We start from the raw sequence: 27,990 nt of genomic DNA on the forward strand, positions 1-27,990 counted from the left end.
CCAGAATTTTCTTTGTCTTCACCTTTAATCTACAGGTTAATTCAGCAGCAGCTACAGTATTCCCTCAGAAGCGTTACTCAAAATGTAGTGTGTAAATCGCAGGTGTACATCGGAGGTGTGGATTTTGACTACGCCAGTGACAACTGGATTTATACTTTTTGTATGAAGGGTTAGAGATGATGAGAAAATAATGCGTCCACTTAAAACACGTGTTGTTGAAGTCTTTTTAATTGATCCATTTGAAAAATGAGGCAAGTACCTGAGGATTCAGACAGAGTCCTTTTTAGTGCAGATTTAAGCATCCATTTAAAAAAAAATCATCCTATGGGCTCTAGGATAAGTATGACATTGCCTATCAAAATAAGAATCTTTTACATTAAAATTTCATGACTTTGATAAAATTTTCGGAATTAAGGAGATAAGTTACAGCCCTCACACTTCCAACTTCTGCATGTGCATGCTCCATTTGATATCACTGATGATGTTTTTCATCTAGTAATCCGTGCTCCGCATCCTAGCAACCTGTATCTCCTTTCTTCAGGAATCTCCCAAAAAATACATTTATTTTCAAGAGAAATTGTGGAAAAACTTCTTTCTAAAACTTTGGCAAGCTTCCAGGACCCTGGAAGGCACTCTGGTGAGGGTGGGTGATCTCTGTCCAGCGAACTGTTAACACACTTCCCAGCACCAAGAAGGCAACATCAGAAGATGAGTGACCGATTTTTTTTTTTTTTTTTTAAACACATTTGTTACCGTTTCTGCTGGAGAATAAAGAATGAGTCTGAACTCTCAGCTCTGGGACGGCTGGAAGCCCTATCATTCTCTCCACGCTTCTGCTGTCATCCCCATTGTGGGCAGAACATTATTCAAACCACAGGCTCCAGACTCCCAGGTAACTGAAGCCAGCAGGAAGCTCTGTTTGATATCAAGTGTGTGCTTTATCGACCTTTTTGTTGTGATGGGAAGAAATGAACCAACTTTACTTTTATCTTGCCCTGTTGTAACAATTCCCCAGTAGGTGAAGATTGTTTTTGAGCACTGTGGCCAAACTCTTTGATCGATGCTGAATTTGTGATCATAAATTTTTCTATAATAATATTTTTTTTTAAAAAAGCAATGCTTTAAAAAAAAATCTGTCCATCCTAACATGAAGTCTTATGTGGTTATGCTACTAAGGGTCATTTAAAATTCTGCATATAGGAATCTCCACATGGAAAAAAACAACTTTTTTTTTCTAGATGCTGAGAGCCAGCAGCCTGTCTGTCTACCCTGAGATGGAGGCTCATATTTACCAGAGCAATCATGAGCTCTGGAGTCAACCATACAGACTTTGAACTGAACACAGCTCCACGTCTTATCATATTAGAAACACACACCCAAAATAGGAAAAGGAAGCGTTCTTGTTTTCTCTGCCAGCCCTTAGTTTTCAGTGAGCAAGCTAGAGGTGTTTGTATTTTGGGGGTTATTAACAAATATGCCCTCATATTCATTTTGCTCTTATGTGTGTGATTAGATTGCATTAAATGCACCTTTTTTATATATAAATTCCCTTGTGACATTTTATCTGGATTCAGTATTGCTTTATAAAGAGGGCTCAGACTTGAACATGATATGGACACTGAGCAGAGGCTGGCTTTAGAGCAATTGCAAACTCCTGCTGATCTTGATCCTACACTACTCTCCGTGGTGCCTGCTCTATTTTTGATGGCTCTTGTTCCAACTCCTTAAGAATTCCAGTAATTCAAGAAAAGAATACTCTCCACTGAGAGAAGAAAAACACAACTCAAAAACATACTATGTATTTTAGCCCAACATTTAACTTTTAACAGTATTTTTTGTGTATGTGATTTAAGAGTCACGGATACGTTGAAAGCTAATTATTTCCTTCATACCAGCCTTTGGAAATATCTCGTGTATTTAAATACCTAATTTCCCATCCTAGAACCCTTGTAATCATCTCATAATTCTGAATGAATGTGCCAAGCAAATTTCTTCTGTCATTATTGCCAGCACATTTCCAGAATGCCACCAGAAAGGGCCAATACAACGGAAGGAGACTGTCCTCCTCAGTCGAATTTTCTTTTAAAATGCAGCTGACACGTTGAGCTGGAGAGTTCTTTGTTGGAGGCAGCTGCTGTGTGCATTGTAGGATGTTCGCAGCATCCTTGGCCACTACACACCAGATGCTAGCGACATGTTCTTCCTCCTTGTCTCCAGACACTGCCACATGCTCACAGAGGCAATAAATGTCCACTTCCTAGCAGAACAGGTTTATTGATTTATTTATTGGATTTCTCTCTCGCCTAGGCCAGCCTGGAACTCTTGGCAAGCCTCCTGCTTCAGCCTCCTGAGTGTTGTGAGCCCTTATGGGCAGCATCCAGAATAAGTATTAATATTAATATTTGAAACCAGTAGTATGCCCACCCAATTGCTTTTCTTCCCGTTAGCTCCAGTCAGGATTTTGGCTTTTTTTTTTTTTTTTTAACTTGGCTTCCAATCCCAGTTGTAGTCATAAGCTATATGTCTTCATTATTATTACTTTTATTTCTTTTTCCACCCACACCTGGTTATTCTTGCACAATTCTTCCCAATTGATATCTATGTTTTGTACTAATTTTCACCTTAGTGGCCATCAAGGGATACACAGTGGCTGAGTGGAGTGAGGGCAAAGAGCATGGTGTGGAGAGACCAATGGCCAGCAGGCCAGGGTCTGAGTTCTGATACCTGTACCTGAGTGTAAGGCAGTTCACCCTTAAAAGATGACCACACCTGCTTTACAGGTGCTATATGTAAGGGCCAAAATGTCTGCTACTTTTTCTCCCGTATTACAAAGGTCATGGCCAATATTCCTGCCACAGAAACATAGGTGAACAGGAGAAGAGCACAAAATGTTTATTTACTGAAGTTATGCATGACCCAAAGCAAGGGCCTTCAGACATGAAAATTAAATGGCCCAGGGAAAATTGTCCATTTTCAGGTGCAGGTTTGGTGAAGACTGGACAGCTATGTGGCAATGTGACTGGACAGGACAGTGTGATCTGATGGTCCAGTGTGACCAGAGGTGGAAAGCCAGCGAGACCTGTGCCTTGGGTTCTCTATGACTTCTCTGTGTGGAATTTCTTTCTCTGAGATGCAGGGCAGGAGTCTTCAGGATTGAGGGACCTCGGGAACAAAGCAGAAGGGAAGGAGCACCCTTCTAGGTCTTGGGGCTGGCTTTAGCGAAGGGTTCTAGATTCTGTGATCTCTCTTGGGGAGGAGGAATTCTGCCTCCCATGACTTGGTTTGTGGGAGGACAGAAAGCAGATGAGGGATTGAGAGACCTTGCTTCTGACGTCTTCCGATGTCCCCCTGTTCAAAGCACTCAGGACACCAGGTTTCTGCCCGACACCAGGTATTGTGTTCTAACTTGCAGAATCACCAACAGAATGACATCAAGAGGAAACCTACTTGGAGATCACTTTTGTGGCTGCTGTTGTTCTGAGGTTGTCTACCTACAGATTCCTGAGAGTCCAGGTCCCCATTTCCAGATAAGGAAACTATAGCTCTGAGAATAGAATCCTCTCTGAGAGTCTAGAGGATGTGAGAAGAGGGTTAGGGTTATATATGCCTCTAAGGTACCAAAGGCGTTTCTCACAGCTCCCGAACCGAGACAGGTTCTCAACTGGTATGTGTTCCTTTTTTTTTCCCCCTCAGGAGGAAAGCTGTACCATCTTCAATTTCTACTCTATCAAAAGACAAACCTAGCAAAGTTGTAACCATGGCCATAAGAACCCAAATGCTTCCATGATTTCAGAGTTATCCCTGGAGTCCTGTTCTTTCTTGTTTTCTTGGTAAGGATCGTACCAACTTCTGTTGATTGGGAAAATTGTTGGACACGAACTGGTGAAGTGTATTTGGGAAGGACATCCTTTTTGCTGTTTTTCAACTACTCTCTTTCATCTTGGGTTTGTTTATATTAATATTTTATGTGTAATCACTGGCTGTGCAAAAGCTGGACATAAACTTCCAGCATAGCTAATGTTTGAAGGGAAAGGATAAAAGCTACATTAAGACTTAAATAAGAAAATTTTTTTCAAACTAAAAAAAAAGTAGCAGCACTGAGCAGAGGAAGGTGGTGATGTTTTTCTCAAAGAGAAGTTTTGATAATTGGATAATTTCTTCTAGAATGTAATGAATTATCATCATCATCATCATCATCAACAACAACATCATCATCATTTTGTATTGGAGGCCAGGGCCAGGACAGAGAAAGCAATTCTGTGGCCTTTCTTGGAGCAGGATCCCTGTTGGACTTACCCTTCATGCACGCCTCAGGTATCACCTTCCCAATGGTGCCCCTATTGTCCAAGAGTCCTTGGTAGGTATCAACTCACATGGTCCAGATGAGCACTTGGAATGAATTCCTCAGCAGCAGCAAAGGATGGAGTCCAGTTCAAGGAGGGTGGACTTACCTAAGGGGAAGGGTGGAGGCCAGATTTTCCACCTGCTCCCCATCTTGATTCTCCTTTTCTCTGTGATTTCTTGGCTTCAAGAATTAAAATTTACTTTTAAAGTCACATAATTCCCAAGCTGGAAGACATTTTTATATTCTTCAAAGGCTACAGGACATGTTGTTATAGGGGGAAAATTTATAGCGGGGGGGGGGGGGGAGAGGTAACGAAAGTGAATGTACTTGATCTACTCTTGGTGTGCAGGGTTGTGGCTCACAGTGTGCCTACTCCAGTTCATTTACACTCACATACATACTCTATTGGACACCACCGAGTTCCTGGGACTGCGCATGAGAACATTAGACTACAGGAAGCACATTTGAGTGGGATGCCCAGGGAAGCCTAGTTGGCCTCTAATACTCACCAACTCTGCAACAAATCACACAGAAGGCCACTGGCCACTGGACCAGGATCTCAGATATTCTTGGGGTTGGACTATGTACAAGAGCATGGTCTGGCTGTTTTTTCACTGGCTTCTACAAGTGCCTCCCAGGGTCTTGATTATAGAGATGGCAGTCCTCCTAGGTAACTTTTACAGCTACCTAGTGTATTTTATTTTGAACCTGTCACCTGCAGCTTATCCACTTCTTAGAGGACTGTCTCTGTGTGGCAACATTCGTGATTGATCATATATCCACTACAAAGGACAAAAGGCCAAGATGCCAAGTGGTAAGCAACCCTAGAATGTGGAGGCCATGTAGGGTCAGGGATGTTTGACTGCTTTTCTAGTATATAGGTCTACTCTGTGCTGATGCTCGTTGTTAATGTGTGGGCACAGTTACGATGATGTCATTTACACCCGTAACTATGGAGACCAAAATTTTGTACCATGGAGAACTAGAGAAGGGATGTGTGAAATAGGAGAGGGAATGTGTGAAACATTAAAATGACAAACTGAGCTTGAATGTATGTTACACAATAAATAAGTAAATAAACACAAATTTTATTATACTGTGGTTTAGCCAAATGAAATAGAGCTCAACTTTCCAGGAAAGATTTTTAAAATGTTATAGAAAACCACTTCATAAATGTAAAATTACACTTGTAAGCTTTAAATGATTTCCCCCTGTAAATGTTAATGGCTATTGTTTGTGTTTTTAACTATCATTTATTTATTTTGAATTTTAGTAGCTGTAAATGGAAATTCACTGTCCAAGTTCAAAAAATTCTGAAGCATTTGCTTTAACTTTAGGCTAAATTGATCAATAAGCAATTTCTGACAAAGCATAGAAGAAGGTTTTTGATTAGCTTCCAACTAAAAGTCTAACTTGAGTGATTAGTATTTAGAGATCAATCCCAAAGCTAAGCAGATCAATATTGACAACACCTTTTCTCATTTCACACCCGTGATTCTGAAGCCTCATGCATCAAGTGGAGATTGGTATTTCCAGTTTCAGCAGCCACTGTACTCTGACAAAGATGTGGCTGATATTCAAGTGCATTTCCCCCCTGCATTCTAATATGATCTCAGAAAATGAGGAGTGTGGGGGAGGCTGTGAGAGTGAAAGTCTGGGGATGTCCCAGGGTGATGGCTTGCACATACTCTGAGGCTGATTAACAGCTTGACCGGACAGCCCTAGGCACCCACAGAGAGTGGCCCTGGCCACAGCTCTTGGACAGGAGAAGTGGCTTTTTCTAAAAGCCAACAACCTTCGACCCATGGTCTTCATCTGGGCCCATCAGGTCAACTGTTGTTTTACAGAACATCAGCCATTGTCTTTCCCCTGTGTCAGGAGCCTCTTGAAACATTATATGAGGATAATTAAGTAGTGAATAAGGGTCAATGTGGACAAATAAATCAAACTGATAGTTTGAACACAAGACTGATTGAGCAAAAACAAGGACTTGTGCCATGCCTGTTACCGTGGTGCTGGATGGCTACTGACTTTGTTAACATTACATCCAGAGGCAGCAAGTGGAAACGCTTTGTGTGGGATCAAAAGCTGAGCAAAGAGACATGGGATTTAATTGTTCAGCTCTAGTTTTGAAATAAAGACACGCAGCGCCTCCATTTAGTTGACTTTAATGGAGCACAGAACCAAACTCCCTCTTTAGCATGCTAATTGACTTAGAAGATGCTCCCCTCTTGTGTAACAGAGATGCAAGAAATGCCAGGAGCACCATCAGACTGTGGGGGAAAGTTTAGAGTTAAGAAATGTGATGGGAAGTAAAGTCGGTGCTTCTGACTTGAGGAAGGTAACAGTAAAATACAACAAATATGCTATAATCTTACACGGACTTTAGTTCATTTTTTGTAAATCTAGTGACAGTACTTACGTAACAAGAAGCCACGGAGATCAAAATTATGAGCTGGAAAGACATGTTTTGTGAGGCAGGGAGGCAGCCTAGAAATCGTGTGTGTGTGTGTGTGTGTGTGTGTGTGTGTGTGTGTGTGTGTGTGTGTGTGTGTGTGAGAGAGAGAGAGAGAGAGAGAGAGAGAGAGAGAGAGACAGAGACAGAGACAGAGAGAGACAGAGCAGAGACAGACAGAGGGAGAGGGAGAGAGCTCTTAGAAAGACTGCTGGAATGTATTCTAAAAATTTGTTCTAAAAGGTAAAAAATATATCAGAATAGAAATTCAGAGAGGAAAAGGCTAGAAAGAACAAAGAGGGGCTGTATTTTAACAACAAGCATGCATCGTAGGTGTTTGCTTTGTTTGCTGGATGGAATTGAAGGTTCCTGAGGATCCCAATTTCATTTCGCTTGGTATTGTGTAAGTGAATACGTTGCACCGTCCACCAGCACTTTACGTTAACAACTGCATTGTGCTTTCTCCCTTGTCATGTCACCTGGCTGTGACCATCAGAAAGAGTGGCACATTCAGTCCTGTGCCACAGGCACCTTTTCCACATGAGCATGTTGTTCTTTTAGATAGTGACTACTGGACAGTCACTTGTGTAAGGAAAAGAAGCTGAGTTAAAAAGATCAACTCACAGAAATACAGTCTGTAGTTTGTTTAGCAAGGTATCACAACTTCACTAGTGAATGGGTTTTATCTTCATTATTTTGCAACCTGATTCAATAGAAAAATCCTATGGAGAAACAAGAATTAAGTACTCATCTGCCTTTCTGTGCATTTTGTATTTGAGTGTCCTAAAGAAGTTGGCACCATGGTGAATTGTTATTGTAAATGGTAACTTAATAATTTAAAGATGTCAACAACGTTTCTTTGGATGCACTGGTTACCTATCGTTCCCATATATGGACATTTGTCTTCATTTTTTTAAAGGTTGCAGCATAGGCGTAAATACTGTGCTGCGTTAATGAAGATAGCATTCTGTTACTAATGTCTGCATCATGTTAATATTAAAAAGTATGAGGAATAAATTATAGGGGGGAGGTGGCTCCTGGTTCTTTTTTCCTCCCCCATAAATAATTTAGCATAAAGAATCCAAGTGCAGCTCGCCTATGGGCTGCCTGGTCTGAGAAAGTGGGCTGAGAAAGGTGTAATGCCCTGTGGAGGGAGAGAAGGCAAGCTCACACCATAACCAATCAGCCTTTTTCTGAAAGGTCAGGACATTCTGTCTGGGTCCATTTGTGTTTGTGATTGTGCCCTTTCCCTATTCACCAACACAATGGAACTGCCAGTCTCAACAAGGGTTCCTGGATCCACTGGCTCCACAGCTCTCGGGGTAACATACACTATTTCACATCCACAAAACAATTCAGCGTCTGCATGGGCGAACCATATGATGACTAGAAGGAGCAATATGGTCACACCCTACTGAGCACTCTCAAGGGGACTCCGTAAGGAACTACATCGGGGAGGCGGGGAGGCCCCGCTTGGCTCTTCTGTGCCTGGGTGGACTTGCCAGATAGCATTTTAATGCTTCAGTTTTGGTCAGCAGAAGTCAAATGCAAATGTTGCCTCGTCTGCTGTGCTCCAGTGGATGGAGACAGCTTTACTGCTGTGTGGAGAGCCTGCAGGCCTGGACCTCGAAGGCTGATAGATATTAGAAATAATTTACCACATTAATGATGGTCTTGTTAGATTTCCCCGGTGTGTGTTTTACTTTAGTATTTATTTCTCTTCCCAAACAAATCCAGACATAAGGTTAGATTTATAAGGGCAGAGGATGGGCCCTGACAGGCGAGGGAGATGCGGGAACCGGCGCCCTGTCATAATTTCCCACCAACGGGATCTGAACAGAACTCTAGGGAATTAACGTCTATGGTGCACTTTCTCTACATTTGGCCTTGAATGTTACTCTCTGACCAACTGGTTGATTTAAGCTACAGTTCAGTCTGTCAGTTCATTCAGAGTGAAATTAGAGAAACCATTTACATAAAACGACAGTACAGAGATAAAACAAGAAAGAAAGGGGCTAAGCCCCCCCCCTCCCCCCGCCCCCCAAGGCACACAGTCTGATTTCCTCCTGCCCTATATTTATTACTACTGGGTTTCCAGGTGTACTCATTCTTTATCATTTTTTTGTCTGAAACTAAATATTCAGTAAGTTTATTTTCTAGTCTTCCCTGAGTTTTTCTAATAGCAAATATAGTCTTAATTTCCAAATAATTCATGTTCCTTAGCTGTATCTCTCATTTGTACCCTGTTTCTTATTGCTTCACCCATACATCCTAAATATTTCAAGTTACTACAAAATTCTCTAGATGTCCAATTAGCTAATGATTCATCAAATTGTGCTGAATTTGAGTCATGCTTTACAGCCTTATTTCGAGTTTTACCTCAATAACCCATGTACTGATGGTATGTGTACATAGCTACTCGTTTCAGAATATGATGGTTGTAGGGATTTTCTTTCCAGCAGATAGATGACTGTTAGACTTACAAACCACAAATGATCTGTCCTTGGCTTGAGAGCACACTTCTACATTTTTGCTCATATGGTATTCTGTATCTGAAGTTATAGAAATTTATCATAGAAAATTTAATGTCAGCAAATCAGAAGAAACCATTCTGTCAAAAACTAACTTAAGAGATGTTATCATATAGCCTATTTTCTGTAATTTGTCTCATGTCCTAAAAATTATACTCGATGTTACATTACAGCATACACAACCGCCACCTTAATATTGATAAATGTTCTAATCTCAACCAACCTAACGGTTTGTATGTGTATGTGTGAATACCTATGTTTGTACATGTTCATGGGTACACATGTGTGTGGAGGCCAGAGGCTGATGTTGCATGCCTCCTCAATTTCTCTCTACCCTATTATATGAGATGGGAGTTTCTTACTGGGCCTAGAGCTTGCTAATATGACTCGTCCGGCTGGCTGGCAAACTCCAGGGAGGGATATTTCTGTTTCTGCTTCCCCAACACTGGATTACAGCCATGCATCGCTGTTCCTGGCTCCTTGAATGTGGGTACTGGGGATGGACTAGATCTTCCTGCTCCCCAGCCAAACCATCTCCTCAGCTTGAAATCTGAATTTTCAGTGAAACTGACAACTCGGTGTTAATGACAAGTACATAACTATCAGCAAAGAATATGACAAAGGTGGAGAGAAATCTTCGAAAAATTATGTGCAAAGATCCACAGTTCATTGTTCAGGGTAAGTAAGGCTGTCACAGCTGTTAATGTCTGCGCTGAGAGCCACCATCTGACTTTCCTACGAGATTTCTCCTTGTCACCACAATGAAAGTGGAGCCCTGGGTTCATGTGGGGTTGTTACATCCTCACACATTCCAGGGCTCCAAACCTACCTGCCTTTAGAAGCTGTCTCAGAGTACAAGTCAAAGACAGGAGGCTGTCCGTAGTGGGGACGGTGGGGAGGCTATCTCAGAGTACAAGTCAAAAGACAGGAGGCTGTCCGTAGTGGTGATGATTGAGACATGACTGTCTGTCCCAGAAGAATATAGACTGTCACTAGGTGTAAAAAAATAGCCTTTGAAAATGTCCCCTTCCCCCTAGTGAAAGTTACAGATTTACACAGTGATAGAATATGTCTGAGAGCTCCTTCCATGCATGGCTCTGTCATGTGATGTGGAGCCTATCAGATTCTTCTTCAGTTTAATGATATGGTTTTGTTATTGGACCTTTGTTATTGGTTGGACTATAAATTATACAACAATTGGTACACTGATTTAACACTGGCTTTGCGTACTACTTCATAAAATCACGTCATTTTTAGGGGATAAGAAGGAAGTGGGGTTCCTTAACATTTTCTTGAAGATTTGAAAGCTTGATTGATTGTTGGGACTCAAACACACTAACCATGTACTCTGCCACTGATTATCTACTACTGCATGCCTAGCCAGGCTTCTTAGAGATCTTTACCTGCAGCTTCCTAAGATGTTTCAAGCCCACACATTTAATGGTGAGCTCTCAGAATAGTGCCAGTGGAATTTGGGACATGCTACAACAGAATATGGCAGCTGCATATTTGGAACAAGAGCAAAGGCAGGGAGACCATACTTCTGGGCGTCTTCAGGCCCTCATTCACAACAGTTCTTAGATTTCAAGGAAGTGGGTCAAAGGAACCAGCAAGAGCCTGAGCAACCAGGAGTCTCCCATTTGTTAGGTTTCGCCCACTTGTTCTGTAACCTCTTCTCCCGTGACTGTTTATTTTTTATATATATTTTTTCAGTTTTTCGAGACAGGGTTTCTCTGCAGCTTTGGAGCCTGGAACTCACTTTGTAGACTAGGCTGGCCTCGAACTCACAGAGATCCACCTGCCTCTGCCTCCCTAGTGCTGGGATTACAGGCGTGCGCCGCCGCCGCCGCCGCCACCACCACCACCTGGCCTGTTTACTCTTAATTAAAACAGCATTGAAAATTATTTCACTGGGCTTTCATTACAAAGGTTCCCGTGCTACACCAAACTTAGATTAAGCCGACTTGCATGCTTTTCTTTTATTTATCTGTCTTTTGTTATAATGGCCTCATCCATGAGCCTCATGATGGGTGAGGAAAATAAACATTTTTGTCCCCTGCATCATAATGGTACAGATTGATATTAAACCCCTATATTCTGCTTCTACTGAGCTTTTATAACTCTACAGCAAGACACAATCATTCCTAGTATTTCTTCTGGGTGGATGGGAACAGGTACCCCTAGGTAAAATAAGAAGGGCATGATGGGTACCATCTCTGCACCTGTAGTCTGAGTCCCTGGACTGTATCATCTACACTCTCTTTCCCTTTTTCTATTGATCAAACTTAAACATGCTCACTGAGCTACAACCATGATGACTGTATCACCGGGATGGAGAAGCATATATGGAGATCTTGAGTGTCAATCTTGATCACAATGGACAGTTCAACAGACCTGGACCACTTACTGTCAAGAGGAGCAAGAAAGACAAAGTGTCACTTGTCTTTTCTCATATGTGAAATCTGTTGTCTGTCTGTCTGTCTGTCTGTTGTGACATGACATCAGACAGGGGAGTATTTGGAAACAGAAAGAGACCAGTGGGGGAGGGGAAAGGGGAGAAGTGTTGGAGGATGCATCAAGGGGGCAAAAATAAATGCAGTAAAATGATGTCTATGAAAATGTCATAATGAAACTCGCTGTTTTGTATAACTAAAAATAAAAGGAATGTTTTGAGAAAGAAAGAAATGTCTAAATTTTTAAAATCACAGTGTTTGGGGAATCTTTTTTCATAGCATTTCTAGTATTTCTCCAAGGAACAGATTCAAATAAATCCCTTTTATTTTTATTTTGATATTTGTGTGTATGTGTCTATGTGTGTCAGGGTGTATTTATGCTTGTGTGTCAATAGGGGTGCACACCTGCCATGGCACTCATGTAAAAGAACATGTGTTCGGCTTCACCTTACATGGTGTTGAAGACAGGGTCTTTCTTACTCACTGCAGCGGTATGCTGGGCCAGTTGGCATCAACTTTTGGGGATCCTCCTGTCTCTGCCTCCCAGCTCCCCATAGTGGTGTACTGGCATTACAGATCTCTATAGAACTGCATCTAGTTTTTCTGCAGGTTATGGGGATCTGAACTCAGGTCACTAGGCTTGCATAACAAGTGATTTACCTACTCACAGAGCAAGCCCCCCAGCCCCAATGCATTCCTTTAAAGACAATTACAAAGATATATTTAAAGCCCCAGTAGAAACAGCTCATGACTGATCTGTACCACTCTTCCTTATCATGTGCACGTGAAGGCTAATTACAGTCAGTCAGGGATAACCAAGTCCTGCAAGTGGGAAGCTTACCTTTTATAAAATGCAGAACATCAAAACTAATGGGTATCAACCGTGACTTATAATGTGTTTCCATGTCAATTTTATAATGTAGTAATTTCATTTTGTTCTTTTATTTTTGTTAAAAACTGTTTACTTACATTGTTTCCCCATAGGAGTTTACCAAATGGAAAATTAGTAGACTCAGTTGTTGTCAGCGAATGGCCTCCCCCCACCCCCAAACTCTGGTAAAAAGTAAAGGGATGCCCTTTAATATTTTTTTCTGGCCAGAACACAGTGTCATAAAATCATTCCAGAATCAAGAGTGACAAACCAGTTATTTTACACACAATTTTACTTCTTCTTCCTACTGCCATGCCTTTGGTCCCAACAAAGTCATTGTCATTTCTTAGATGAATTTCAGATGCTATGAGTGAACATGGAAGGCCAGATGAGAATTCATCAATTCCAGTGGCAAGACCTCAGTTCTCATCCATTGGATTAGAGCAAGTGGAGGCCATGACTGGAGTAGCGACTGCAAGCATCCGTCACATTAACTATCCGCAGGATGATGTCTCATCTACCCCCTTCCCATGGGTACTCGGTTATACCCAACTTCTAAACAGTCAGTGTGTTCTGTTGAAGAGATCTGGCCAATGGGATGTGGCAAATAATGACCGCGGCTCACCATGGCATCCATTGGCTGTTGGTACTTTAAGGCTGATGTCAGTCTAGGCAGAGGAAGTAGATTCTGTGTCCAACCCTAATGGCCTGGCAAGGATGTACTCTTTTCTGTTCCCAGTTCAAGCCTGTTTCCTAATATAAACCATCCTCATCCCTACTTAGTCATTGACAGTGTGAGGAGATGAAGTTTCTCTAGACTTGCAGCAAAGCCAGAACACACTCTGCTTTTTCACAGGTTCAGAATTTGTTGGTAACCAGATGACTCACCAGAGGACTCTTGTGTTTTGATGGGTTTTCAATATTGGGAACAGAGGTGGGGAAACTCATTCCTTGTGGATATATTTTTTTGAGACAGAGTTTCACGTATTTCAAGGCTGGCAGCTTACTTTCTTCCGTAAAGACAATGGATTTTTTTTAAAGATGTGTGTGTGTGTGTGTGTGTGTGTGTGTGTGTGTGTGTGTGTGCCCATCTCACTGTCTGTCTGCTATAAGCATGTGAGTGCCCTCAGAGGCCAGAAGAGGACATCAGATCTCTCCTGGAGCTGGAGTTTCAGGCATTTGTGAGCTGTCCAACAGGGGTGATGGGAAATGAACCTGGGTCATTAGGAAGAGCGGCAAATATTCTCACTGCTGAATATTTCGGCCTCAGACCCCTCCCTTCACACTTTGCTCATACACTCCATTTTTCTCTTTTGTCTTTGCTTAGCTCATCTTTCCAAATTGCCTTTCAGTTTGCAGCATGCATCCTTCTGTGTGATGTTCTCCTTAATGCCATACCTACAGGGACCACCGATCCCTGTGTGTGACCAGCAGCTTATTCTCTCTCTCTCTCTCTCTCTCTCTCTCTCTCTCTCTCTCTCTCTCTCTTTTGCTTTTTCGAGACAGGGTTTCTCTGTGTAGCTTTGCACCTTTCCTGGATCTCGCTTGGTAGACCAGGCTGGCCTCGAACTCACAAAGATCTGCCTGCCTCTGCCTCCCGAGTGCTGGGATTAAAGGTGTGCGCCACCACTGCCTGGCACTAGCTTATTCTCTTTATTACTCATCTGATATCGAACAGTCTCAGTTTCTCATGAAACTATCAGAGTGTGGCTGAACAGCTCTGGCCTAGGTGTCAGCAGAATATCATACTCTTGCTGTAACCTGTGTCTCATTGTCTGTAAAGCTGAGGCAATAATACTCCAGGGAGAAACCTTGACGACCAAAAGAAATGTTAAAATATTTACATGAAATAAATCTGTACCTGAGAAGGCATTATTACTATTACATGTGTTTTATTGTTTTCATTTAAAATACCCAGAATGGTGCTTAGAATGTGATGTCAATACAGTGAAGGGATAGAGCAGTGAAGATTCTGAAAGTCTGAGTTCTAGACATGGATATGGTTCAATCATACTCAATACCTCTAGCCTGGGGTCTGAATTTTGCTCATTTTGTTGTAAAATGAAAGGAGTTGTCTAGAGTCCAGAGCAAAGACTCTCAATCCTGGTTTCACACTGAAAGTACTAGAAAAACTTTAAAATACCAGAATTGTAAATATTAGCTGCACAGTTTAATGCAGTTCACTGTGATGCTCCTAGATGTGCATACATTGTGTTTGGTGTCCATCTACACTTCTTTTACCCTGCCTTGTTCCCCTTTTCTAATTCATCAAAAGAGATGTTTACATGGATGCACTGAAGATCATTTTGTCCCATGTTGGAAATAGTGGGGTGGAAACTCCTTGACAAGATGGGAAAGCTGTGCATTTATCTATCTGCGGTGACCACATGTTGAACCGTACAATGCAGTCCTTGAACATGCCTTGGTTGATGGACACCCATCAACCACTTGTATGGGTGGAGTTAGTCATGTAAGAATGTTTCTACTATGTGAATTATTACACTTAGCTTCAATATTTATTTTACCCAGAAGAGTATATTTCTAGTTAGAGGTACCATTCTATTTAATTCACAATATAATCACAATCTATAAAACTATACAGGGATCTGAGCTAACCTACATAGGTGGTTTTTCTATTGAAAAGTAAGTACATATTATCTTTGAGATATTGAATGGCCAATGAAAAGTTTAATTGTGGCTGAAGGGTTAAAAAAATATTAGTGTTGTCTCTTACAAAATAATTTGTTTTTAGCCAGAGTCTCATGACATAGCCTAGACTGGCATCCTGAGTGTGAAATGTGCCACCATACCCAGCTGAAAGAAATTCCAAATCTTGTCCAGAGACCATGACTAGAGATTTCAAGTTCACAACATATATTCATGCTTGGCTCATTTTCAAATGCATGTACATGTTACATGTTTTGTTTTCTTTTCTCTGATGCTGGGCATGCAACGCAGGAAATTACACTTTACTACTGACCTTCATACCCAGCCCTCAAAGAATTCCCTGAAACTGTTATTGTCACGCATATGTTCCTAATCTCCACTTACTGTGCCACTTTTTAAATAAACATTATTTATCTTCGTTAATCCCATACTTTTTTGATTGTTTTAATTTTGTGTCCAGTGTCTTCCATTTTGCTTTAAACATTTGGATCTTTACCATACACATTGCATTGAGAACATTATATAATATAAACACTTGCTACTTTGGTTACCATATCTTGGCTGGGCATTTAGTCATACATTAATTATGAACTCCCTATGCCATTCAGTCAGTCTATCAAATAATCATAAATATTTTCTTGTTTAGCTTTTTATTAGGCATGATTCAGCCATACATTAAAAATAATTTGATACCTCTAACTAAAACTTCCCTTTTTGACACTTAAGTCCAAATACCATTTTGGTATTTGAATGACCACTGGATTTTGATACCTTAAAATATCTGTGTGTTTGTATGTATTTAATGTCTAAGTTAGTGTTATCAAATTGTAGAAATTGTATTGGCTTTCTTTTTTAAAAATATTTGTGTTTCTTTGGGAGTGAAAGGAGTTAGAACTCACTTGAGAGATTACCATAGATGAATCTTAGCAGGATGAAATTATATATAAACAACTTTTTAAAAAAAGACCATCAGAAGCCCTATAAATTTTAGGCAACAATTAAAAACCATGCAAAGGATTCTTTTACAAAAGAAAGAAAGGATGGTAGTCAAATTTTTCCTACAAGAAAGCTATTTATTAAAAAACAAAGCTAGAATGTTACTTCTAAAGCATATTTTTATATAAAAAAACATTTCTTGTTTCCCCCCTCACTACCACCCCTGAAAGTCAGGGTCTTACTATGTAGCTCTTGCTGTCTTGGAACTCACTATGAGACCAAGCTGGCTGGCCTTGAACTCATAGAGATCCACCTGCTTCTGCCTCCCAGGTGCTGGGATTAAAGGCACAAACCACTATGCCTGGCTTCTTCCCTGGCTTCTTGTTCTTGTTTTAAATGTGTCTAATGTAGCTTATTCTTGTGGTAAGTCAATTGAATGATTTGAACTGAACAAAATTATATTGCTATAAATGTCTTCAGTGACCCTACAGTGAAGAAAAGTTTAAGAATGTCATAAATATTTTAAGGCCCACTCAAGGGGGGAAATCATGCCTAGCACTGAAAACCTAGTCAGCTTCCCAGGGCTAGTGATGTCATGGGCCTTGGGAAAGATTCTATTGCCGCCACTTGGGTTTGACCAGTGTAATTCCTTACTGCATTATTATTCCTGTCCTTAGACCCATTGAAAAGTGTATCATCCCTCATCAAGGCAAATCTCTTTATAGCAAATGGAGACCATCATAGAAAACCACAGCTGGACACAATGCAGAAATCAACATATCTTGGGGAGCCCAGACCCAATTGATACATCTTCCTCACAGCTCCAGCATCTGTGGCTCAGGGAGCATCGTGGAAGAGGGGGCAGAAAGAACTTGGAGACAGAATACCAGGAAGTCTTCTGTCTTATAAAAATGGTTGCATAAACAAGACCACAACAGTGGCAAATCAAGGAACATGCTAATGTGGAAGGGGGAAATTTTTGTGGGGTCCCACACACATACATAGAACTGAAGGCAATACATAATGACTGCTGAGAGAAGAATTGGCCTCTTTCAGGGATGAGCCTCCTTATTGGTTGTTCAAAACAGACTGGGCAGCTCTGAAACCACACACAGAAAAACAACAGAAATGGACTCAGCAGGTTGTATTTACACATTTGTGCATGTAACTGCATATATATATATAATATATATACAATATGATTTATATACTTGTGTATGTACATGTAATTCTCTCTATATATATATCTATATCTATCTATCTATATCTATCTATCTATCTATCTATCTATCTATCTATCTATATATATATATCAATAATAAAGAGGCTATCAACTTGAAAAGAGGAGTCCATGGGAGGGACTGAATGAGGGTCCCCCAGAGGGGGGAAGTGATATAACTTTTAATTAAAGATATAAAAATTTATTTATTAAAAAAAGAATTTTGTATATTTAGATACTTCTAACCATGCATTTGAACCAAGGCTGCTCTGCAAAATAATAATAGTAATAACAGTAACAATAACACAACGTTCTCTTTGAGAATTAGAAAAAACCAGAAAGCTTCTACCAGATTGTTAAATATCCCGGGGATTGTCATTTGAGGGTTTTTCCGACCCATTGAAAATGGAGGCTGTGAAGAAGGCAGTTCTGTTTACAAGGAAGCCTCTTGCGGCGTGAAACCAGTTAAACAGAGAACACTGAGTCGTCATGCACGAGAGAATCTTCCCTTGAGTGCGTCTATTACTGGCTGCAGAGTGCCATCCACAGACTCGAACAGATGCCCTACAGAGGAGTTCCAGGCCCTCACCTCCCTCTAGTCTCTTGTGTTAATGAGGACTCTTGATGTGGTTTAAGGCACACTAGTGAGCAGCCCTAAATCAGAGCTTGTCCTGTGGAAGAAAAGTTTACAATGGGTATCGAGGCCAGTTGGTTAGAATTCCAGATGTGGGGCCTGCACCCTGCCTCGGACCAGCATCCATTTCTGCGCTCCACAGCTGGTCCATGTAAATGTGCCATATTGCTGCCCATCTGCTCAGAGAGTGCACAGTGGTACATCTCCCTCTGACAGTGGACCGTTTTATTGAATGCCATAAATATTGAAATTCATAGGCATGAAGCAGCAGATTTTTAATGTTACTTAGAGAGACATTTGAGCCACAACCTTTGGCAGAGGCACACACTGTGAGTATCTCAGTACACCGTGCACCATTTGGTTCAGACTCATGAACAACTTTTCCAGGGATTTCATGGCTCTCCAATCCCAGGTAAAATGGAGTACAGACCCTGAGGGATGGTATTCAGTGTGAATGTCACCCTGCACACAATGTGCATTTGGGATATGGACTTTCCAGCCCTGAGCTGTGTTAAACCATATGTTAATGTTTTTATACTCAGAAAAGATTAGTTTGGGGACCAATAAAGTTTCAAAACTACAAATAATAAGCTAACCATTGTGAAACATGAAGCATTCCTTCGACTGATTTTTTTCCCAAAGACTCTGTATTTTCATTTTTGAAATGACAGGCTTGTATTTTGTTATAGGAAAGCAGCTTATTCATATTTTATAAGCTAATATGCACAAATTTTGTACCAGAGAGTAAACATCCCCATTAATTTGAAATGAGTGGCATGTGGTCTGGCTGAGAGGTAAAGAGATTGCTGTCTTGAGCCCTTCCTTGTTGAACAAATAATCCTAAGCAAACTTGGAGACCATAAAGGAAGCCAAACCGGTTGAGTTCCAGGATGAGAAGTCTGTCAGTAACCTAAACTGTTTGGGATTTCCAGGGTCATATTCTTTGTCCTTAATGAACTTTGAGACAAGGCAAAGCTGCTCAAGGCAAAAAATGACCAGCGTTTTTATATAGGCAAAAACGTGGTCTGACTTTGTGTCAGTTCTACAAAAATGCAGAAGAACAGAAAACACCTTCCTGGCCATTGTCAGGCTTTTAACAGAGGTGAGCTGTTTATTTACCAGAGTGAGACGTTATTTATCAGAGTTAGGGAGAGATGTAAGGATGCTTGTGATTGGTGATTGTTTTCATCGGAGCTGCTAACAAAATCTGATGTGGAAACTATTAAGAAAAAAAAAAATAGACTCTTTTCTTAATTGATGTAAAGACTTAAAAATGTTAAGAACCCAAACTGAATTTCAATTACTCCTCTGGCGCACACATCTCTCAAGACTGTGCGGCTGTTCAGTATCACTTCTTTATCGTTTTTCAGTTGCTGGGGGGTGGGGTGGGGGGTCTTTGCAATCCTTTTTTTAAAAAACAAAACAAAAACAACAACTTGTGTGTTTATTAATGCAGTTGGGACGTTCCAACAATAAGTTGCGTCATTGCTGAAACACTTCCCCGAGTCCCCAGTCAGCACAGTTATGTAAGGTGGCGGGTTAATAAATGCGACACACTGAAATCATTTGTACCAGATTATCATCCCTTCCAAACTCTGACAGATGCTAAGTCCAGCTGGTAAAAAAGTTTATAGGCGAGTTGGATCCGGGGTCTTCGCACACTCCCCAATGTTGGCTACCAATGCTTGTTTTAATGAGTCACGGATTGCCTGTTTATCTGATGTTCCCTGCTGTTTCTGCATTTTCTCTTCCAGAGCAATCCTAGAAACACATGCTGCTACAGACGCTGGAGAAATGTGTATAGACATTCGAGCCAAATTATTATAAAGAACTCTTTCTTCTCTGATATTAAAAAAGGGGGCGAGAATCGCACATTGGTAGCAAATCGTTATTTCAGATGTTCACTGTGACACGCTCAATATGGCCTACCAGAAGAAGTTGGAGACATTTGCAACCTTAACAACGACACAAAATGACACTGTAATTGGCGGGTTTTGTTGTTCATGTTCTGGCTCAGCTAAAACTGCTCTAAACACTTTGTTTAATGATGTTACATTATGACAACACATGGCTTCTATACAGCAAGCCATCATGTTTAACATGCAACTACACAGGAGAAGTCACAATGGCCAAGGAAGCAGGACCATGGACCACTTTTCTCCCTCCCTTACATCAAAGGTGATTTAAACAAGTCTCCGAAAACACCGAGTCTCCTTGAAAGCTTCCCAAATAGTCCCTAAAAGTTCCTGGTCCTCCGGTTGATGATGAGGTCCCCTGAAAAGCTGTTGTGTTCAGTGTGTGGGTGAAGGGAAGGCAGCACCTGCAGGCAACAGGATTTCAGTATTTAACTGAGACTCAGCGAGGGAAAAAAGGGGAAGAGACAAAGACACAAAAATCATGCGTTAATCATGCTGTTTGCTGAAATTCAAAAACACTTTTATGGTGGTAATAAGACATCTACTTTCCTCCAAATAGGTTTGTTAGAAATATATTTCTCTGTCTCATAAATTTATGAGTCATATTCTAAACAGTTGCCTTTTTTTCTATCTTATATGAATGTACAATGGAAATGAGATACAACCTTTATCTTTAGATACTGTTTTTTATGACATGGGGGAGAAAACACACACACACACACACACACACACACTCTACACACACACACACACACACACACTATATGTAATATATATATTAGATGTGAAATCTCTTGGTGAAAGAGTTAAAGATCATGAGGCATCTTGGAAAATGGTGGCATCACATTGGTGATAGAGTTTTTATTGAGGTAAATTTAAGAAATAATGTTGGATGAAGGGTTATAAATTGCATTTGAGTGTTTGGGACATTCATGGAGAGGGCCTGTGGAAATGCAGGCTGTGTCTGTACATGAAGCAAACTACCTGACTACCTGAGCTGAGTCTTCTTGGTAAGGCTTGGAGGCCACCATGAAAAGTAGTCTCATATCCAGGCTCATGCAGGGATCACTGAGTGGATTCAGTGGGCTTTAAAAAGAATACACATCATCTTGAGAGGAAAAACTGTTGATGGGATAGGGGAGGAATTGAGGTGAGTGGGTAGGGATGGATTTGATCAAAACATGTTACATGCATGTGTGAATTCTTAAGCAATAAAACAAGATAATTCTATTATGTCCAAAAGAAGTCAAGGAACTGAACAGAGGCATGTGTCACATGATATATAAATGCATCTTGGAGATTGCAGCAGAAGTGTGGAGTTTTAAATGCATTGTAGTGTGCTGAGCCTACTTCACTGTAGGCGGAATTTTTCACTGGGACTTCTGGCCAGCTCCCAAATAACCACACAGAGACTTAATATTAATTATAAATGCTCAGCCAATAGCTTAGGCTTGTTACTAGCTAGGTCTTACAACTTGAATTAATCCATATTTCTTATCTACGCTCTACCACGTGGCTCATGGCTTGTTACCTCATTTTCTACACATCCTGCTGCCTCTGTGTCTGGCTTGGGAATCCTCAGACTCTGTCCTTTTTCTTCCCAGCATCCTCCTAGTCTAGCCCTCCCAACCAATCTCTTCCTGTTCTTTATTAACCAATGAGAGTAAAACATATTTACAGTGTACAAAGATTGTTTCACAGCATTTCACTGTTTGAGAGAAATCTATGGGAGATTTTTCGATTTATCAACATGCTTTAAAGAAGAACTGGCCTTTTCTTTTATTTGAAGCAATCAAGAATTTTACACAGCATACTATATTGTTCCTTTAGATGTTAAATAACAGCATCCAATTATTGTTTAAGATATATTTGAGGGGGTATTGCAGACATGTAGATTCAGGATATAAAATCTCATTTAGACTACAGGGTCAGGGGATCTATTGTATGGTATTATAACAGGCAGTAACAATGCATTGTATACTTAGAAATGTCTAAAAGAGACTAGATTTTCTTTTAAGATTTTTTTTTTTCAATTTTTAAAAACTGTTTAGTCATTTTCTTTTTCTTTTATGTGGGTGTTTTGCCTGCATGTATGTCTGTACACCACATGTGTGCCTGGTGCCTGCAGAGACCAGAAGAGTCCACTGGATTCATTTGAATAGGAGTTACATACAGTTGTGAGCAATATAGGTGCTGGGAATTGAACCTGGGTCTTATGGAAATTTCTCTTAACTTCTGAGCCATCTTTCCAGCCACTAAGAGAATAGGTTTTAAGGATTCTCATCACAAAAATAAATAAATAGATAGGTACATGTTTGACTGCATTCAACAACTCCACAATGTATTTCAAAGCATAACATTATTCCCCACCCTGTGTGTTTGTGTTTTCACACATGTGTAATTTTATCAATTATAAAAAAAAGCTTATTTGCTTACAGTGTGATCTTGTAAATAGTCTGTCTCCATCGGGACAGTTCTGTCATCTTCACCTTTAAAATCACCTCAGTTGCTCAGGAAATATGGGGTAAATGATGGGGTTACTTCACACATTCCTCACAGTGTAGTAATAGGATGTAGCTTCTTCACTTTTTAAGTAAATGACATTTTAAGTAAATTTCATTACAAGGGAGTGATGAGTAGGAAAAGATATAGATAATGTTTCAGTGGTTTAATAAACTGTTTTTCAACAATTTAAATATTTCCTTTAAGCGACTTATTCTTTGTAGCTAAATATTCAATTATATAGAACAATCTGTTGTTCTTCCCAACATTTTGTTCTTTCTGTGTTAAGAAAAAGGAGCTTCCATGACCTCATTTAGTGGGAGCTGATGTCTGGCTGTTATTTGCTCATTCCCACATACTGCAGGCCCACACACCTTCCTGTCCTCTATTATGTCCCTAAAGTATGAGCTCTGTAGACTGTCTTCCAGGCTTCCTATTGGGTAGCATCTCTTGGTTTAGTTTCATGTGGGTAAACAGGGTACGAGCAGGAGACCTGCCTTTGGAAGGTGAAAATTGGAGATCCCCTTGATTGTGATTCCTTCCTTGTATCTGTGTAATGCTCTATCATATAAAGGATAATCTGTGAACATGTGAACAGAGCTGCTCAGTAAAGGTAGATCTTAAGAATTTATTTCCTCTTTCTGTTTTAGTGTATAGTGATGGTCAGACAAAAATATCTATCATGATGTCCTTTTGAGAAAGCTATAATTAATGATACAGACTTAAAGTCAGACAAACTGAGCTACAGTCAGAGATCTGTGGCAATAGAAGAGCTCACAAGAGCCTGTGAATATAGGTTCCTAGGCCTTTCAAGAGAGAGAAGGAGCTAGTTCTGCAGAGTTTTATAAAGGTTAAGAGTTATAAAAATGTGGACCATGCATGGTGGTACATACCTTTAATCTCAGCACTTGGGAGGCAGGGGCAGGCAGATCTCTGAGTTTAAGGCCAGCCTTATTTTACAGAGTAAGTTCTAAGACAGCTGGGGCTACAGAGAGAAAGCCTGTCTCAAAAAATAAAATAATAATGTGGGTGAAACATATCTGACACATTGTCATGACCAGCAGCTCTTAAAGCAGGATTCTTTTAAAAATTTTTCTTTTTAAAAAAATATATTTTTTGAAGTTAAAATATAATTTATAGGCAGAATTTTCTGTCCCACCAGCCAGGTCCCAAATAACCACATAGAGACTCATTATTAATTATAAATGCTTGGCCAATAGCTTAGGCTTGTTTCTAACTTGCTCTTATATCTTAAATTAACCCATATTTCTTATCTCTGTACTACTATGTTTAAGGCCACAGAGAAAGAGGTGAAGGAGTGGAAATGTAAGCCTAGGAAGCTTAGATACTGCAGCTTTTCCTTTAATTATGAATAACAATAAGACAATCTGCCATCAGTAACTCTCCTCTAAATCTTAGAGACCTGGAAAAGGTTAGTAAATGGTTTGTATCTGTGTGTTGCTTGATGGAGGGATGAGTTAGGTATATAAGAATCAAAAGAAAACTTAATACCTTCTCCACACATATATGGATGTAATCATGAACTATCTTGTTGAAGAAGAGCTGGAAGATACAACTCAGTCACTGCCCCTTCTGTCATGAACTATTTCTCCAGTTTCTTTTATCCTATTGAAACCCCCAGCATCTGGTTTCTACAAGAGGACCCCAGGAAACATGGTTTTCATTGTCATTAGCTCCAGAATAGTATTGTTTATTTAAAAAAATAGCATTGCTTATAAAAAAAGACCACGGCAATAAACAATGAATTGCTTTTTGACTAATGCAAAAAAAAAAAAACCCTCTTAAAAATTTCAGTTTCAAAGCACCCATTTCTGCCTTCACTGCTTGATTTGATGTATTGGGGTTTAAATAAGTACAAAGGAAAAACATTTTCAATAATCTTGCAACTATTTATAGAAAAATTCACTGTTTTCTTTTTGCTTCAGCTTGGAGAAATGTCAAAACACTAACTTTATGTCCATTGGATTGAAGGATAATAGGAGTCATACTTTGTTTCAATAACATTTTATAGGGGGAGAGGATCCATTATTCTTACTGTGTATTGGGCTAAGAGAAATGTGTTGTAGATATTGGTCAGCATGAATCTAGGAGCTGCCTTTTTTTTTTTTTCCCCAACAACTTCTCTCATAAAAAAGAAAGTGAATTCTATGTTGGACACTCCCCATGGCTGTGCTCTTCATTAAATTTAGCTGCTTTAGCAGTATGCTAATGATAGGAAGAAAACATATATTCAAAATATTGTAGACTTCAGGACTTGGTAGGAGAGAGTAAGTTTGGCTTGTGACCATGAAATCTTATTCTATGACCGTCTTCTTAATGGCATCTCCCCAGGTCAGTGGCTTTGAATTCTCCCAATTGCATGGGGTCACTCTGGTAGCATTGACCAAGTAGAAAATATTCAGCCAGCAAGCACAATAGTCAAGTGGTCCTCGAGGTGTCCTGCTTTCTGTATCACGCAATTGACTCCAAGGCTCCCCACTAGGATGTCACTGTTTGACCAGTTTTCTTTAAAACAGCTTAATTAGCTGAAAGGAAAGCTGTGTCTGAGCGTGTTTGTGAGAAAAACACAAAAAGGTCTTTCCTTTCAGATGGCTCATGCTCTGACTTGTCGGAAAATTTCGGTTCTGAAACAAGACAACATTCCTTTCAGACACAGGCAAGTCCTTGACAACAAATTCTTCTGGGATTGGGAAATCACTGGTTTGAGGCCATCTCCACATAGACAATCTGGTTCGTGTTTTGTAGATTGGAGTCTAGGTTGTGACCATACACAGAGGCCCACAACATCACTAGGTTAATGGCAGCTGTTCCTTTACCAGAAAACACCTAATGTTAACAACCATGCAAAAGACTATGTAGTTTTTTTCAAGTCAAAACCCAACTGAACTTTGAAGTAATATCAACCATATCAAATAATTTAAGTTCTAAAATAAAAGAAATCTACTACTACTTGGTTTATGGGCTTTGTATTAAAAAAAATTTAAATCTCCTTAAGCACCTCTGATACTAAAAATGCACAAACCTTACCATAATACCTCAAAATATTTCTGATTCAACATGGCCCTACTACCTATATATCTACCATACACTGTCTATGGATTTTGAGTCACCCCCTCTCCAAATATGGGAGTATATGTTTAGTGCCCAACTTATGGTTTGTTTTTGTTTCTAATGCAATAGCAAATTCATTCTCTAAAAGTGAATTATGTTCCTTCTTTTTTTGTGTGAGGGTGTGTCTTTCGTGGAGAATTTTATTTAAGAAACAGGCAACTTGTGCTTTCATGGTTTAAGGCATACAGAAAAGGAGTGGTTCTCATGTTGATGGACATGATACAAACATGTGTGGGCAATCTGAACCTATGTAAAGCACTTCTACAGGCAAACCAACAAACTGTTAGAAAAACAAGTCCATCCTTTCCCCCACAGAATTTTAGAAAGTCTGGTGGATTTGCTCCTTTTCCTGTTTATGTAGATGAAGAAAATCTCCCTGGTTTAAACAGTGTTCACATATATTTCTGTGATGATTTGTTCTGACCATCAACTTGCTGAAATGTAGAATCTCCCGGGAGACAAACTCATGGGTGTGTCTGTGAAGACTGTCCCTAAGAGGGTTAATTAGGGAGGGTGGGGTCACTCTCTCATGGGCTAGGGTTCCAGACTGAACCAAAAGAAGAAAGCAAATGGCATGGCAGCATGCACACTGTCTGGTTCTTGATTATGGAAGCAATGTGGCCAACCTCTTCATGTTCTTTTTGCTGTGCCCTCTCCATCATGACAGACCTTATTCCATGAGCCACAAACCTAAGTAAAGCCTTCGTTCCTCAGGGTATCATTTTTGTTCGTTTGTTTGTTTTGTTTTGGCACACATTGGGTGATGTCAACAATAAAAGTAACTGATGTGGAAACTGGTAACAAGAGTGGAGTCATTTCTGTGCTAAACCTTATCGTGGGTTTGGAGGCCTCTGAGACTAGCTTATGGAGGATTTGTAGCTATGGGTGAGAGAATCCCCAGATTCTGCGTTAAGCAGGGCTTAATGGGTCCTTGAGGTGGGAGTGTGGAGGACCATAATTCTCAGAAAAGAAGACGACAAATACTGTGCTTGAATGACAAAAGAGAAGAACAAGGACTATTTGAGGAATTGGGTTTGAGGTTGTTCATATTACATCATGGCAAGAAAGTCTAGCTGCTTTCTTCTTATGTCCTGAAAACTTGGGCGAGGATGAATTCCAAGATGATAGACTAAGTTTTTTTGGCAAAAGAAATTTCAAAGCAGCGTCACATCCAAGCTGCGGCATAGTTATTGCTTCTTGCTCTTAGTCACATATACAATGAGAAGAAGCAGAAAGACAGTGTGCAGTCTGAAAAGATAAAGCTTGACGTTGCACACAGAGCAGGAGAAAGCAGCTGCAGTGGTTAGACATATTAGAACAATTAAAGAGACATGTTTCACTCTTCACAGGGACCATAGGAAATGTGCCCCCAGGGCACAAACCCCCCATCAAAAAATTCCAGCTTATGAAAATGCAGTTTATTTGGAAGGAGAGAACTTGAACTAAGAAAGCTGCTGTAAGCATTCTATACTTAAAAACAACAGAGTAGAAAGCGGTTTCTTAGGTTTAGCTTGCCAGGGCACACAGAGGTCACTGCAGCTGTGGTGGAAAGGATGAGGCTGCATCATCTTAAGCTGGGAAGCAGAACTTAGCAACATCATCTAGACAGTACAGTTTTTGCAGATCTGAGAAATTTAGGAGTTATGGACTCATAGAGGCTTGCCCCAAAGTTCCAGAAAACTGCTGGGGGCCAAACAATGCATGGGAAGAATGGCATTTCTTACAAGAAGGTCTTGGAAGGTCACTGCAGGGAGCTGGGAAGGTGGAGCCTATGTTGTAATGGAGACTGCAAGATATTGGAAATGCTAGGACTTTGGGATTTAGACCAAAATACGCTACAGGCATCTCCTTCATTTTGGAATGCTTATCCTTTGCTGTTGTATGTTGGAGGAATGAAAATTTTTACTTAAGAAAAACATTTTACAGGAACTCACAGTTTGCCTCCAATCTATGAGGAGACTTTCAGCTTTTTACTTTTTTTTTTTTTTTATTGAAGTATATTTTATTTATTCTTCAGTAATTTCATACATACATGCAATGCACTTTGGTTATATCCATCCCCATGTCCCTTCTTCCATCTCCTCTCGGATCCTCCACCACACTAACCCCCTCCCAACTCTGTGTCCTCTCTATTTGTGAAAAATAACCCATGGAGTTCAATCAGTGCTCCCTACACTTGTTTGAGTACAGGGCCATTCCCTGGAGCATGGGCAACCTACCAGGGACACATCTGTTAGTTATTTATGCGGCGCTCTTACCCTGTGAGGAACACGTCCCGAACACGACAAACCCACAGAAGAGCTGTTTATTAATATAGGATAGGAAGAGA

The sequence above is a fragment of the Onychomys torridus genome, chromosome 19 (assembly GCF_903995425.1).
Source record: "Onychomys torridus chromosome 19, mOncTor1.1, whole genome shotgun sequence".
NCBI classification, from domain to species: domain Eukaryota; kingdom Metazoa; phylum Chordata; class Mammalia; order Rodentia; family Cricetidae; genus Onychomys; species Onychomys torridus.